Here is a 16894-nt window from a genome sequence, read left to right on the forward strand (position 1 = left end):
GGGGTAAGTAATATTGAATTAAATCTCTTCAGAGACTAGTTTAAAGCCTGGAAAAGTCTTCTGGCTTTAACAGAGAGAGATAATTGGAGTGTCTTGTGGCATCAAGTGTTTGAGAGCAAATTAATATTTCAGTGTGATTGCTTGATGTATGTTTTTAAAGGATTCCCAATGAAAGTGAGTTTAGTGTACACCAAGTCTCACGGTTATCTATTGAAAACAGTTGCAAGTAGCTGTTACAGCACTAATTACTGGACAACCAGTCTTTCAGGATATGAAGATCAGGCTGTGTTTTCATGACACCTTCAACAAATATCTATATGAGCCATGGTGTTTCAAAAGTTAAATGCCTTCTGAAGACATATATTCAATTGAAATTCCATAAAGTAGTAGTTCTGTTTTTCTCTTGTTTTGAGATAAAGATTCCCTCTTTGGCCACTAAAGAATGAGTTGTGAAGTTTGGGGTTTGGAGGGCAGATAAATTAAGGGCAGGAAGGATCTCTATGAAATCTTGGCATACTGATGTATGTGAAACTTCCCCAAAATGGAAAGGCTTTCTTGAGGTTTTTAGCCCTATGGATCTGCCAGCTTTGTCTTTTCTATACTCTGATTCTCCTAACTTGATGAATGGCTTCAGTTTAATAAAACAGATAGTTCTCAGTTCATTTCTTGACCTTAATATATATTTTACCTTCAAAATATTTGTATTCCTCAGGGCAACGCTCCAGACATACAACACTCAAAAAGGAAGGACCACTTCTAGATCTGTTTATTTTCTCATATCCTATAATAAAAGCTAGAGGCTTAGTTTTTACATGGTTTTAGAAGTAGAATATTTGGTCCTTGGGTGTGTTTCATCCATTAAGTACTGGGTGCTTACAACTTTATTGAAGGACTTTAAAAAATGTTTGCAACATGAAAATAATGCATTGTCTCAAACATGGAGAAAAAACCCAAAAGCCTGAATCTAAAATCAATGCATTCTTTTTCCTTTTTTTTTTTTTTTTGTCTTTTTAGGCCCACACCCAAGGCATATTTGAAGTTCCCAGGCTTGGGTTCTATTCAGAGCTGTAGCTGCCAGCCTACACTACAACCACAGCAATGCCAGATCCAAGCCACATCTGTGACCTACACTGCAGCTAACACCAATGCCCAGATCCTTAACCCACTGAGCGGGGCCAAAGATCAAACCCACATCCTCATGGATACTAGTAAGTTTCATTACTGCTGAGCCACAATGGGAACTCCAATGCATTCTTAATTCATGGCCCATAACATATAAATTCCATTAATTGTTAAGTTTAATAGGTACAAACTACTAGTTACAAAATAAATGTCACAGAGATATAATGTACAGCACAGGGAATATAGTCAATAACATTGTAATAATTTTATATTGAACATAATCTATTAAAATAATTGAATCACTGTGTCATATGCCTGAAACTAATATTATAAGTCAACTATCCTTCAATGAAAATATATAATGAAATTTCTGAAGTTTAGTATAATCAAAATTTCAACTCATGGAGTTCCTGTTGTGGCTCAGAAGGTTAAGACTTAGTGTCTTTAGGGATGTGGGTTCAATTCCTGGCCTCACTCCATAGGTTAAGTATCTGGCATTGCCTCAAGTTGGGGCCTAGGTCACAAATTCAGCTTGGATTTGGTGTTGCTGTGGCTGTGGTGTAGGCCTGCAGCTGCAACTCCAATTTGACTTCTGATGCAGGAACCTTCATATGCCATTGGTGTGGCCATAACAAGAAAAAAAAAGTACTTGAAAGTTAACATAACCTTATTTTCTAAGAATTCCTGGGTATGTGCAATGGCTGTTGAAGTATCACTACCAATTGGAAGTTAGTGACATATAGCCAAATAATTTTCAAATCAACATTATAAACAATAATTCTTCACCAGTTTAAAACATTTTAATGTCAAACATGGATGTATGTTAATATTTTCAATATGATGTCTGGTAGTACCTCCAAAAATAAGAGTATCTTGAATATCTCGAGTGGCCCTCTTGACCCTCAGCTTCAAATGGAAGTGTTTTCTACTTACCTCTTATCATAAAATATTTGTATTAAGAATTGAATTCAGAACCTTGAAGAGATGTTTGCACACTCTTGTTCATAATGGTATTATTCACAACCAGCAAGAGGTAGAAGCAAATCAAATGCTACCATAGCTGAATAGATAAAATGTAACGTATCCATGTAATGGAATATCATTCAGCCTTAAAAAAAAAAAAAGCAAAAACAGGTAGTCCTGTCATATGCTACAACATGGTTGTATCCTGAGGATACTTTGCTAAGTAAATAAGCCAGGCAAAAAAGGACAAATGTTGTATGTTCTACTTACATAAAGTATCTAAAGGAATTAACTTCATAGGAATTGAAAGTAAAGTGATGATTCCTGGGGATTGATGGGAGGGAAAAATGCGGAATTACTGTTTTATGGGTGTAGAGTTTCAGTTTTGTAAGATGAAGAAGTTAGGAAGATCTGTTACACCACAGTGTGAATATATCCGATATAATTCAACTACATAAGTTAAAAGTGGTTAAGATGATATATTTTATGTTATACTTCTTTTATCACAGTTTTAAAAAAAAATGTTTGTATTCTAAGTTACTGAGTCTTTATTCCTAGGATTGTCTTTTGTATAGAATACTTTGATAAACGCAGAGAGTTCTCTTCTCTTATTCGTATCACTTTTCACAATGTAGTAGAAAAGAAAACTGTAAAAAACCAACTACAATATTGTTTCTCAAACTTGAGTAATATAAAATCCATTTTAAATTTAAAAAGAAAAACAAAAAGTTTGACATATAGTAATTCTGTTGTAGGGTTAACCCAATATGTACATAAGTAAAACCTAAATGAACAAATACCATTTAACTTTTGGACAATTATAAGGCAAACAAAAATTATAAATGACACTATTCTCCAATTACCTTTGTTTCCTTTGAATATGTGAATTCTTCTTTGTATGGCAATGTATATCCATTCATTAGGCTTCACTTGGAAGAAAGCACTTTTACATTGCTTCATTTTTACATTGTCTGCCTCATGTTCTTTTTCTTGTTAGCACACAATACTAAAGATAGTATGATATCTTTAATATGATTAAAAATGTAAATGAAAACCTCAGCATTTAAGTATTACCACACTAGTTAGTTATACTCAACCTAAAGGTTTAGAAATGTTTATATTTACTTTTTTAAGATTATTATTTAAAGGAAAACATAAACATTATCAAAAGGAATTCCAAGACATGTTCTGAGACTGTAAGTTTCCCAGTTTGAGAAAATCTAAGTGATAATACAATGTAAGAAGAGGAATCAGAGGGATATACACCAAGCGGCATTGGAATATAAGAGGGGGGGTGATTAATTCTGCTAAAGGGAACCAAGGAAGGCTTCAGAGAGGAAGTGTCAACTTTTAAATTGGACCTTGTTAGTGAAGTATGAAATGCAAGTGGTCTAAGTGTTAGTGTGTTGCCAGAGCAGAAAATTCCAATAGAGGAAGTAAATTTAGCAGAAGCCAAGGCATGAGACAGGGTAAGGTAGATCTGAGGCAATAATGTGTAGTGTATCTAGGAGAGTAGCTGGAGGTAGAGAGAGGTACAGAAGGCCAGTTAATGAAGGACTTTGGTGCCATTCTTAAGAATTTTGAACTTTAATAGCAATATGACATCATCAAATACTATTAAGTTATAGAGAGAAGTTGACCATATTTGTGTCTTAGAAATAAAAGGAACTACATAAGGACAGGTATAAACAAAGACAATAGTAACTGCCACCAGGAGTTCCAAAAAACCTAAAAGATTTGTCAAAGCTGAAGATAAATTAAGTGCAATTAATTTGTTTAATGATTATGAAATAATTTAATTTTTTTTTTCTTAAGGAGAGACCAACCTTATGAAAGGAACTTGACTATTGTTATTATCTGGTTTTCGACATATAGTAAGGTACACCATAAAACCTCTTTAAATAAATAAACTGAAGTTTCAAACTAAAAGGATTCAGAGGAGGTCTTCTCATATTTATAAATATTTTTCAAGTAAGAGCAGGTCATTGAATTATAAATGTGAGAGTCATAATGTACCCAACATTTTTAAGACTCTCAATGCTGTGTTTTCATTATTGCCTGTGATTCGTGCTTCAAGAGTAGAAGATCTACCTTTGATGATAAGCCAAGTTGAGAAAAGGGCAGGCACAGGAATTTAGGTGGGGGTCATAATAAATTGATTTGAAAAGAGGACAGATGAAAAAAGATCCTCATTTATTCTTGGTGTGATAAGCCATCACTTAGTGAAAAGTTAAAACAGTCATCAAAAACATACTGCTAGCCTAACTTCCAGGATATCCACAGATGATTCAAATTAATTATTTCAAAAATTGAACTCATAATAGACACTCTTCTCTTTCTGTAAATGGGATATCAATCCCTCACAGACATCCCCTCCTGACTGATGAAAATAAAGCCCTGGGAGTCATGCTAGGATCTTCACTCTCCTGAATTTCCTTCCTTCTTTATGCATAGGAATTTATTCATTCTGCTCCGTACTCACTTGAGGAAGCTCTAGTTAATTCCTTATTAACTCCAGTCTCTATTCGTGGAATATTTTTGTCTTTGGTCTTGCCTCCCCCTGAATTTATTCTTTACAATCTACCATAGTCATATCTACCTAAACTGTAACATGCTCTTGTAGTATAGTAGCATAATATGGATTCAGTCTCCTGGAATCATGTAATGGGTCTAAACATGTAGCACAATACTTTCTGGCTGAGAATCACGAGACAATATTAGTTGGTCTTTGTGTCTCAGTTTTCCTCATAGTAAAGCTGTAAGTACTCAATCACACTTAGAACAACACTTCATACCGAGTAAATGCTCAACATTGCTGTGGTTATCATCACTGAATTCCTTCTGGCTCCCCATCTTCATGTCAGGAAAATCCGACGTGATAATCAAGATCATCATTTATACTCTGGCCACTGCTTTCCTTCTGCTATGACATTAGGAAATACGGGCTCCAAACATATGGAGAAATGTACATATTCCTAAATGAACCATGGTTTCTCATCCTTCTAGGCATTCTGTTCTCTTTAAATTAAATGTCTCTGCCGGTCTCTAGTTTCCTTATTCATTCATACTGAGGGGAGTTTTCTTAGCAGAACCTAGTAGTCCTAAGGCCATACTCCTGCAGTTCCTAATACGTCCTCCATCATGAACTTTATCACACTGTTTGGTTTCTTATCTACCACAACAATCAAGTTAAATTCGCTGAAGATAAGACTCTAGGCTTTAGTCATTTCTAAAATCTCTGGATGTCGGCCAATTGTATCTTGAATGAAAGTAACATGGATTATGTGTAATAGCAGTCCAAGGTGTCACGAGATCCTCAGAAGTATTTCTGTAGAGAATAAACCCATTTCAATGATAAACTATTATTCACTTACATAATTAAAAATTGTAATTAATGAACACGATGAGTTATTTAAAAATAGCCTCATTATTTTAATATTTTGCCTGTTTTCCAATATAATACTGTAAATTGCTCCCTGAATACAGTTTGAACGAGTTAAATATAATTACCAAAGTGTATGTGTTTTAAATGAGAAACAATGTACATACATTTCAAAAGGATAGTGGCTACAAAATGTTTGAACACAAAAGAAATTTAGATCAGAGGTCTCTTGGAGGCCAGCTAAAAAAACCAAAATGATCTGGTAACTGGAACAATTGAGATTAGGTAAACTAATTCCACGGTTCTCCTTCCTTGAAATGGTCTATTATTGCTTTGGTTCAGTTTACAAAATAATTTTTCACTTTCAAAGAAAGCATTGTATTCATATTGGCAGGGAAAACATTTGGGAATTGTAATTAGATTGTGGAGAAGAAATTATTATGATGATGTATCTCCTCTTATCCTGTGGATTCGATTTCTATTTTCTATTTTTCCTTTATTCTTTTTAGATTATCAATATTTTTCCTTTATTCTTTTTAGATTATCAATATTTTTCCTTAGCTCCCTTTTCCTATTTCTTAAAAAACTCCAGGGTTGAGTGAATCCCTAAGATAATCTATATTCTGATTAACTTGTTCTCTTCTAAAAGAAAAAAGTCCTAAGTACAAATTGGAACACTGGCGTTGCTCCACAGTCTCAAACTAATTCCCAAGATAATACTGAAATCGTTTGTGACCTCCTAAAGAGGACATACTATGAAATGTGGACACAATTCTTACTAGAAGAAAGAAGTTTAGTATAGAACTCTGTATATTCATTGTCCTAGGAATCTGCAGTCTTTCTTTGACTTTGTGTGTGTGTGTATACACAGATAAAAAGTATATGCTATATATATATAACCATATATATACACACATATATGCATACACCTGTGTGTGTGTGTGTGTGTGTATGGAGAGAGAGAGAGAGAGAGAATGAGAATATATCTCTCCCTGCAGAGCTGGCCAGATGATTCAGGTGGTCTGACCATGTAGGGCATCAAAATCTGCTAACTCTTGTGACTAGTTTAGAGCCAATGAGAGTAAATGAGCATGTGGATTTTTTCTTTTTAACCACACCTCTTAGTATGAATATGATCAATCTTAAGAAGATTCATCCAACTTGCCACCACAGGGCAAGAGCCAGACTGAAAATAGAACACACTTAATAGTAGAAGAACTGAGACGCAAAGACGGAAACCAGGATCTATTGGGGGCCTCTCTATCATTTCATCCTACAGCAACCATAGCCTGCATTTTTAGGTGAATTTTCAATTATATGAGCCAATACACGTTGGGTTATCTTCAGCTTACAATAAAAGGAACCCATACCATTACCTGAGTATCAGATAACTACTCATGAGTTCTGGATTCTTGCAACACGTCAAAAGCCCTCAGGAACTTGATTAAAACAGGTTCTCTGTCCTAGGCCATAGAATCTTCGATTTAGTTGGGATCAGAGAGAGATAAGGAAACAAAAACAAAAGCAAACCCTGGGTTCTACATTTCAAGAAGCATATCCAATTATTCTAATGCTGGTCGTCTATACCTTACGTAATAGAAAAACTAATGTAGTCATGACTTGTTTCCTTACTCAGAATTGTTCAAAAACTCTGGTGAAAGAATATCTTAGATATTCAAGCCAAAATGTAAAGTATCTTACGTAACTTTTATTTATGTCCCTCAATTATTTACCTTTCACATGTCTACATTTTTTTTTTTACTTTGACATGGCATTATCCTGTTCACAAGGGGCTTGGAAAATTTTTTAGAAGTTTATAGCTCTGCTGTAAGTTATAAAAATCACCTGCACTTTTAATTTAACTTAATCTATGACTTCAGAGTTAGTAAATTTTTTGCAATTTTTTTTGTTTGTTTGTTTTTGTCTTTTTGCTATTTCTTTGGGCCCCTCCCACGGCATATGGAGGTTCCCAGCCTAGGGGTCGAATCGGAGCTGTAGCTGCCAGCCTACGCCAGAGCCACAGCAACGCGAGATCCGAGCCGTGTCTGCAACCTACACCACAGCTCAGGGCAACGCCGGATCGTTAACCCACTGAGCAAGGGCAGGGACTGAACCCGCAAGCTCATGGTTCCTAGTCGGATTCGTTAACCACTGCGCCACGACAGGAACTCCAATTTTTTGCAATTTTTGAAGAACAATTTACTAATGTGTAATCACAGTTAAAACCTCAAGTGAACCATGGTACTCATGTCAGTTGACTCGTACATTTCTTGTTCAACTAACAGAGCAAAGGAAAATTTTACTTCCTAAGGATTCAGATCAAGGTGCTTAAAAAGCTTTCTTGGTTTTTGTTTGTTTGTTTTTCAGTTCTGAAAAAAGAGAAAAGACAAAATTGGAAGGAAAGCAAGAGGGAAAAAGTGAATTGAGGAAGAATTAAGACAACTATTGAGCCCTCATTATATTAACTTTTGAATCTGTCAGCAAGGATGGAACAACTATTTTTCTAGCAAATACATTCTGCTAATTTCATTTAATTGATTGATTTGATCAATGCATATTTATGGAGTGCTAGCTGTGTTTCAGGGATTGCCCTAGGAATTAACAGCTGAATGTACATTATTCTGCCTTCAAATAGTTCAGTCTAATATAGAAGTTGAAATACATTCAATGACTAGCATGTATGTACTCCATGTTAGTATACATGGAGTGTGGTCACAAAATGGAATTTTACATTATAGTAGATAGGTACTATTTCATAAAGATGCTCAGAAATAAATAAGTGATTAAAATAGTTATTAATTGGGCACATCTCAAAAAATGAAGGAATTAATCAGTGAAAGGATAAATACATAAATTCTGAATCACCTCATCTCAAACACTATGGTTTGCTCCCAGAAATAATCACTTCAAAAGATAACAACAAAGAAAGCAATTTCTCTACATTGATTTCTAAAAGGAAGGCAAGCTCACACATGCTTAGCATAATCCATTGACCCACTTGTGTGTATTGGAAAAGCTGTGTAAGTTCTGAAAATGGTACTGTTGTTTACCTGTGGTCACTGAACCTTCGTAAACCTGTTTCCTCATTTGTAAAGTAATTGTGAAGTTTATTTCATAGGATATTTCAAATTCTCTTCATTCCTCTGTGGCGATCCATATTTTCATCTGATTTTCTTTTCCTTTTGCCTAAGGACTTTCTTTGAATTTCTCGTAGTGTGGGTCTGCTGGTGATTAATTATTTCAGCATCAGTATGCACAAAAGTCTTTATTTCATCTTCAAAATGTGTATTTTCTGGGTATAGAATCCTGGGTTGACACTTGTTTTTCAGTAGTTTAATGATAATGTTCCACTATCCTCTTGCTTGCGTTGTTTCCAACAAGAATTCCTCTATTCTCTTTGTTTTTGTTCCTCTGCAGGTAATGTGTATTTGTATATGTGTATGTATGTGTGCATGTGTTTTCTTTGCTGGCTTTAAGGGTTCCCTTTATCACTGGATGTTGGCATTTTATTATGCCTTGGTGTGATGTAATTTTCTTTTTTTTTTTTTGTATATGTCATTTATTGAGCTTCTTGGGTCTGTGGGCTTACAGTTTTCAGCAAATCTAGAAATTTAGTGATCAAATATTTTTCTTCCCTTTTCACTTTCATGGACTCTGAGTGCATGTATATTAGTCTATTTAAAGTTGTTTTACAACTCATCAATTGTTCATTTTTAAAAATCATTTTTACTGCATGTAGTTATATATAGCCTTATTCTGTTTTCTGGTTCATAATTTTTTCTCTAATATCCAATTGGCTGTCAAAATGGCACAAAGTACTTTTGATCTCAGACATTATTATTTTCAGCTTTAGAAATTTGACATGGATCTATTTTTGTACTTTTCATGTCTCTTCTTAACTTTTTGGACATAGAGTGCATAGTAACCTTTTAAATGTCCTCATCTGCTTGTTCTAACATCTGTGTAAGTTATGTATCAATTCGGGTTGACTGATTTTTCTTCTCCTTAAGGCTCGTATTTTCTGCTTCTTCTCATACATATGACTTTTTTATTGGATACCAAAAATTTTGAATGCTACCATGTTTAGTGCTAGATATTTTTGTATTCCTATAAATATTTTAGGTTTGTTTTGAGTGTAGCTGAGTTACTTAGGAACGGCTTGACCCTTCCAGGTCTTGTTTTTAAGATTTGTTAGCAGAATAACAAGGCTGTAGTCTTGTTAGCTTAGAGCTAATTATTCTCCTCTATAGAAGCAAACTCTTCCGGGTACTTGACCTAATTCTTGGTGAATTTTGAGGTTTTTCCAGTTTGCCTCTTGGGAAGAGATCTTTTTCCGTCCCTGTCTGAGCACCTGGGTATTGTTTCCTCTAATCTTTTTAGGCTGTTCTTTTCCTGACCATAGCTAGTTTGCTTGCTGCACACACTGATCATCCCCCGGCAAATACCTGAAGAGTGCCTGCTACAGATTTATGGAGTTTTTATTCTATGTAGCTGTCTACACAGCTCTGACTCTATACAACTCTGACTTGCAGACTCTGTGCTGAGAATATAGGGAGACCAAGGAAGTAAATCTCCTTAACTCGAGAGTTCTTCTGGTCTTACTCTCTTCCCTGAGTTGCAGTCTGGAAACTTTCTCAAGGGAATAAGCTAAGCAAGAGTCAGGCTCCCTTGCTTTCAGAAAGCATTGCCTTTTCTTACCTGATGTATTGAAAATCAGTGTTTAACATATCATGTCATTTTTTGGATGTTTTGAAAGGGAGAATAATTCACGTCTCTATTACTCTATCTTAGCTAGATGTAAACATTCACTAAGGGTAGTTTTTAAATACCAAAACAAGTTTACTCTCAGGGCAAGACAGGATGCAGTGTCGTATTTCATATTCCTAGAAGGGCAGAGATATCCCCCTGCTCATTTTTTTCAGGAGAGCTACCCTTGCAGGGGAGATCTCATTATTTTGACAGACTCTGGAAAAGATAGCAGTAGCACAATATTTGGTGACTTGATTGAACTTATTCTTCAAGAATAGCATATATTTTGGGAATCTTAGCCAAGGCTTTTCTGTTGTATTGTACAGTGCCCTGCTGATTGCTGAAACAGATTGAATTGTGTTCTAACTTCTCATAGATTCATTTAAGATACATATATGGAGTGTTTGTTTTGGTCTTACTTTGCTCTATTAAGCACTGGCAGAATATTGAGAGAATGGAAATATCTATCAGCTTCTGATTCGGGAGGTGAAAGTATAGTGGAAAATAGTGCATATTTCTCTGAGGACGAATAGGAAAAGAAGATAAGGGCTACATTATGGTTAGGAAGAAACTTCATTTTAAAAATTATAATAAAATACTTTTATTAAAGTCTTGCTTTGAATGTATAAACTTAAACTGCTAAGACAGGGTAAAATTCATTGCAGTTTTAATGTTTTGTATTTATAACTGAATGAATATATGTATACCTATTCATTCAGATAAAAATATGTATAGACACACATGTGCATATATGTATGTGTGTATTTGCATATATATATGTCTTATTAAGACAAAAATATATCTATACAAATTTTAAAATTTAAGTACCTCCATGAATTCATCCCTACATTCACACATGTATAGAACTGTGTAGTACAGATGGCCCACAATTTATTTCCCAATACACATATTAATAACATTCATATGTCTCTAATTTTTATCTTCTACAATTAATGCTTTGACACACATCCTTGGTCATATATCTTTATGAAATCAGATGAGCATAACTACTGAATATTTCTATGAATTAGATTTTTTTAGAAGACACAGAATGCATAAAATTTTTCTCTGATTATAATTGCTCAATTGCCTCCCTTAAACAATTATTCCTGGTTTATATTATAATGTATATAATAACAATGACAATAATAATAATAATGCCTGCCACTTGGATCTGTCAGGTCTGCTATGAAAATATTTACTTGAGATATAATCAAATTATACAACAAAATCCACTATAATTTTAGTTGTTTATTATTATTAATAAATATATAAGTATAAGGTGTCAATTACTAATTTATAACTACTCAACTAAATTGGAAGTCTAAATAATCACTATCCATTATGAATCCATAATTACATGTAATTAGTTTATTACAAAATAGATGTACGAATCTTCCGTGTCAATGTCTTAAGAGACCAAATGAGAATATTTATCTTCACAAATAGATTTCTGTGCCAAAGATGTATAAAGTACTCCATTGCTTCTACTTCTGTACTAAGAACTGATATCATGTACAATTCTCTCTGCTTTGAGAGGTCTGGCCTATGAGTAGGTGGATTCTTGTATACAGCCCTTTCTATATTTGTGTCAGGGGAAATAGAATTAGATAAAGTTATATTGTGAACGTATAAGAAAGGAAGCTGGTAGGAACAAAATGAGCAGCTGTAATATAATAAAAGCATTGTTTCCAGACTAGCCTTTTAGGATGTGTGAGAAGAATCTAGACCGTATTTGTTTTCAGCTTGTGTGTAGAGAACTAGGCATTACCAACTGTAATGTGGGCAAAACATGCCACTAAGAATCCATAATACTACTACAGATCCTTCTGGGGTTGTTAGCCAAGAATCCTTTTTCATTATTGCTACTAAGTTATCTTAACTATTGTGTGAACAACACTCTCAGGGACTATGTCTTATTTTACATGTTATTCCTATTGCTAATGACCATTGGAATAGCAAATGGAAAGAAATGAGAATAGACCCATTTGCTTTCTTTCTTTCAGAGTATTACCAATAGTAATACAGATAGTAATCTGAGAAAGATAGGGTTGTTACAATTTATTGGACATGTTGCAATAATGTTTCCTATGGGCACAGAGTGACATAAACCAACAGCCTGCATTTTAAACATTGAGTTTTCCTAGTAATGGCAGATGTGGGTAAATTGATCATGTCCTCTTAATGAGGACATATTAAACTTTAACTTTTTGCTTGATCTGCACACATTGTGAGCCTTTTTTAGCATTCCAAATGCTACTTATCAGGAAAACATTGTGAAACCGTTAAAAAGATCTTTTGTTTGGAAGCTGACATGAGACACATAAACTGAGAATTAAGATGGAAACTTCGGGAAATCTTTACTGTATATTTTAAAATCTACTTCTGTTTAAGAGTTTGCTACTCTGGAACTGCATTAATTGAAGATAACCTAAAATGTTCAGGTTACTGTTTTCCTCACTGCACAGACCAGTTTTGTCTTTAAGTATTATGTAAAAATTTCAATGGGTAAGAATTTCATTGAAGTAAAATTGCCAACAAGAAACAAATTTTAATATGCATGTTCTAATCAAGATAGTGTAAACTTGTGATAATAGTAAACTCTTGAAGCAAAAATCAATCTCATGATTTCAGTGCCATCATGAAATTTATGTTGCTCTTTATTTAGGGTACCAGAAAAGAGACTGCCTACCTATAATTCAATCAGTACACACACACACACACACACACACACACACACACACACACACAGCCAGTCCAGAAATTATCAAAGACACCCACACTTCCATTACCAATTTGTGATGTAAAATAATCTTTGCCTTTTCCTTTGGATAAACTTAAGAAAATAGGAGTTCCCATTTGTGGTGTAGTTGGTTAAGAACACAAGATAGTGTCCATGAGGATATGGGTTCAGTCCCTGGCTTCACTCACTGGGTTAAGGATTCAGCCTTGGCCTGAGCTGTGGCATAGGTCACAGATACGGCTCAGATCTGGTGTTGCTGTGGCTGTGGTATGGCCAGCATGTGCACTTCCAATTTGACCCACAGCCCAGGAACTCCCATATGCTGCAGGTGTGGCTGTAAAAAGAAAACAGAAAAAGAAAAGAACAAAAAGAAAACCCTTTAACATAACATACTTTATACCAGCTAAGATACAAATATCATCAGGGGATGCATGGAAATTCAACATCATTTATTTTGGTTAAATGGAAGCTTTTAGATGCAGACTTGGGTCAGCTGATTCCACTATGCAGTATGAAATCATCCATTTATATTCAGTAATAATTAATGAATCCTCCACTGGATTTTTAATTCAAGGCTCTATTTTGGCCCCTGCATTTTAGTGTTTTATAATGTTAGGGTGTTACATGTACACACCCCCTAGTACCATTTCAGACATCAATGCATTTGGCTAGGAAGAAATTAAGGGAGAGATTCTATTTAACTGTGAGACTATGGGAGCTTCATTATAAGTATTTTCTTTGGAATAATTGAAACACCATTTATTTTTTCATTAACTTTCACATAGTGGTGAATTTTTATTAAAACTATGATTGCCTTTATCTGAGATATACGTTTGGACACAAACACTAGGATGTTTATTCCCCAAACACCTAGGACTATGTACTGTTTTCAAGAAGCCTGAAGTCATAAGGCCATGGTCCTAGGCATGATATACTTGGGAGGAAATATATTTCACCTAAGAATTGAAATTAAGCTCACCAAAAGTTATGGGCACATTATTGACAAGTTGATAAAAACCGTTCTGAAAATTATTTTAAATCAGAAAGGAATTAAAAAACTTTAGATGGGGAGTTCCCATCGTGGTGCAGTGGTTAACGAATCTGACTAGGAACCATGAGGTTTCAGGTTCGATCCCTGCCCTTGCTCAGTGGGTTAACGATCTGGCGTTGCCGTGAGCTGTGGTGTAGGTTGCAGACGTGGCTCAGATCCCACGTTACTGTGGCTTTGGCGTAGGCCGGCAGCTACAGCTCCGATTGGACCCCTAGCCTGGGAACCTCCATATGCCGTGGGAGCGGCCCAAGAAATGGCAAAAAAAGACAAACAAACAAACAAAAAACTTTAGAAATAAGTGAAAAGCTCTGTCATTCATCAGCAAACAAGTGAGCAAATATTGCTATAAGCAAGGCAAAGGTTACCACTACCATGCCAAGTTGGGGAAATGGAACTTAGCATTTATTTAATAAAAATTAATTAAACTTTCAGAAACACATTACTCTTTATTTTCATAAACGAGCTCAATTAAAATTCTGTAGTCTATGGTTCCTGAAAAATATCAGGAGAAAAGTGGACAGAAGTTGAGTGAACTGTTGGATCACATGAATTTGCCTTTAGAAATAAAATCATGTTTATTAATCTTGGGAAATGTACTGAAAGTTTGGTTTTACCTTTCCAGAGATATTCAAGGGAAATGTCACTTAGGGTAAGGGAGGACTACGGATTGACTTAAAATTGATCTTTGTGCCTATGGGTTGATCATTTTTAAGCTGCTATAAGTTAATTATAATACGGATTGCTAGGGTCAGACTGAGGGGTCCGTATGCATATATGTGAATGAAGGCTGATGATGTAGAGTTAGATAAAAAATAGAAAGCAGTTTTTAAAATCATATTCTTGGGTTGTAAGTTGCCTGGACTTTTTCATCTTTAAATATTCTGTGTAAATATCTTCCAAAGAATGACAACTCCTATTTCCTTTGAGATGGGCAATGAAAACATGTAGAAACATGAACTTCAGCTATTTGGAGGATACTCTCCAATACTCAACTGCCATTTTGACTTTCTATCTATACAGGTTTTGTTTTCCCTAATTCTCATCTGTGATGGTAAGTAGGTAACCAAAATAATTTTGACCTACCAAGACATATCTTTGCAATATGCTGATATTTCCATGAATATAAAAAGAAATTCTCCTACAGGCATTGGTTTTAAAATACTAGAACTATCCATTTTGAATGTAATTATGCAAAATAAATGAAAGAAATCTACCCTGCTGATATTTATGTAACAACTACTAGAATAAATCTTCTGATTTACAAATATACTGGGACCATTATCTAGAAGCCACACCACATCATTATTTCACAGAACTTTAAGCAATTGTGATGACTTTTTTTCAAATCAGCATTATTTTGCAAAGTAAAATGAAACAGAGAAAACCAATTGACTTTTTCCTCAGCATTTTTGAAGAAGAAAAAAAGCTGCTTAAAAATCAATGAAGGTTGCACTTTCAGAAATATTTTTAGAAGTACATTTTTTTGAAACTATGATTCCTTTTGCACAATTCATCTTATTTTTTATAGCCACTTAATATTCTTGAACCGTATTTAACTTCCCTGGGAAACTGTAAAGAGTGGGTTGAAATCCATAATTGTATTAAAGCTATGGGTCTCAGTAACAATAGCTATTCCACAGGTGCCGGCAAATGCCTTGTCATAAGAATATAAAAGCAGAAAGTGAGAATTCTTTTTTCTCTGCTTACTTTAAAGTAGTACTGATCCAGAAAAATAGGTTGAAGGACTGAGAAAAGAGATAGTTGGAAAGGAGGGGTTTTATCCAGAGAAGAATTGGCAGTAGTCAAGTTTGTCTGTAGTCACCAGCATCTAGGCATGCATACACTTAAATATACAATGTCACCATTGCTGGGGAGTTTTCATGTTTGCCTGCCAAGTGTGGGCTTATCTGATGTTCTCCCTACTTCACAAATGAAATCTCTTTTTTTCTTCAAGAATAGAATGGTTTTGGGAGTTCCTTTTGTGGCTCAGTACTAACAAACCCAAGTAGTATCCATGAAGACTCGAGTTTGATCCCTGGCCTCGCTCAGTGGGTTAAGGATCCAGTGTTGCTGTGGTATAGGTCATAGATGTGGCTTGGATCCCATGTTGTTGTGGCATAGGCTGGCAGCTGCAGCTCCAATTGGACCCCTAGACTGTGGCCCTAAAAAGATTAAAAAAAAAAAAGAATAGAATTTTGTTTTCTCAGTAAAATGAATTTAGGTGTCTATGTTGATATCTCAGAGTTCCAAAATCCACTCTCAATACCACAGTATCCACTCAAAAACCTTTATTAAGACTATCTAGGAGTTCCCATCATGGCTCAGTGGTTAACGAATTCGACTAGGAACCATGAGGTTGTGGGTTCAATCCCCGGCCTTGCTCAGTGGGTTAAGGATCTGGCATTGCTGTGAGCTGTGGTATAGGTCACAGACACAGCCTGGATCCTGCATTGTTGTGGCTCTGGCTTCGGCTGGTGGCTACAGCTCCAATTAGACCCCTAGCCTGGGAACCTCCATATGCCGTGGGGGTGGTTCTAGAAAAGGAAAAAAAAAAACTATCTAATGTAAAGAGGAAATCCAAGAAAATATGATTTACTTCAGGCAAATAAACAAGTTCTCCTCGGTCATAACAAAGAATAGGTAGAAATAATGATTGTCTACCTAAGTTAAATGAATCCTCCAGGCTGCAAGGGTAATGATAACAGGGAATTTGGAGATTGGAGCCTTACTTCTTTTAGTAGGATTTTAGTTTTTATTATATGTGCTTCCTATATGCCAGCTTCTGTTCTGAGCATCTTACAAATACCATTTTATTTACTTTCTAAAATACCTTTCAGAGCAACTCATATGACACGTTGAGATAGGTATTATTACTGTTCTCCCC

This window comes from Phacochoerus africanus, chromosome 1 (assembly GCF_016906955.1).
Source record: "Phacochoerus africanus isolate WHEZ1 chromosome 1, ROS_Pafr_v1, whole genome shotgun sequence".
NCBI lineage: Eukaryota > Metazoa > Chordata > Mammalia > Artiodactyla > Suidae > Phacochoerus > Phacochoerus africanus.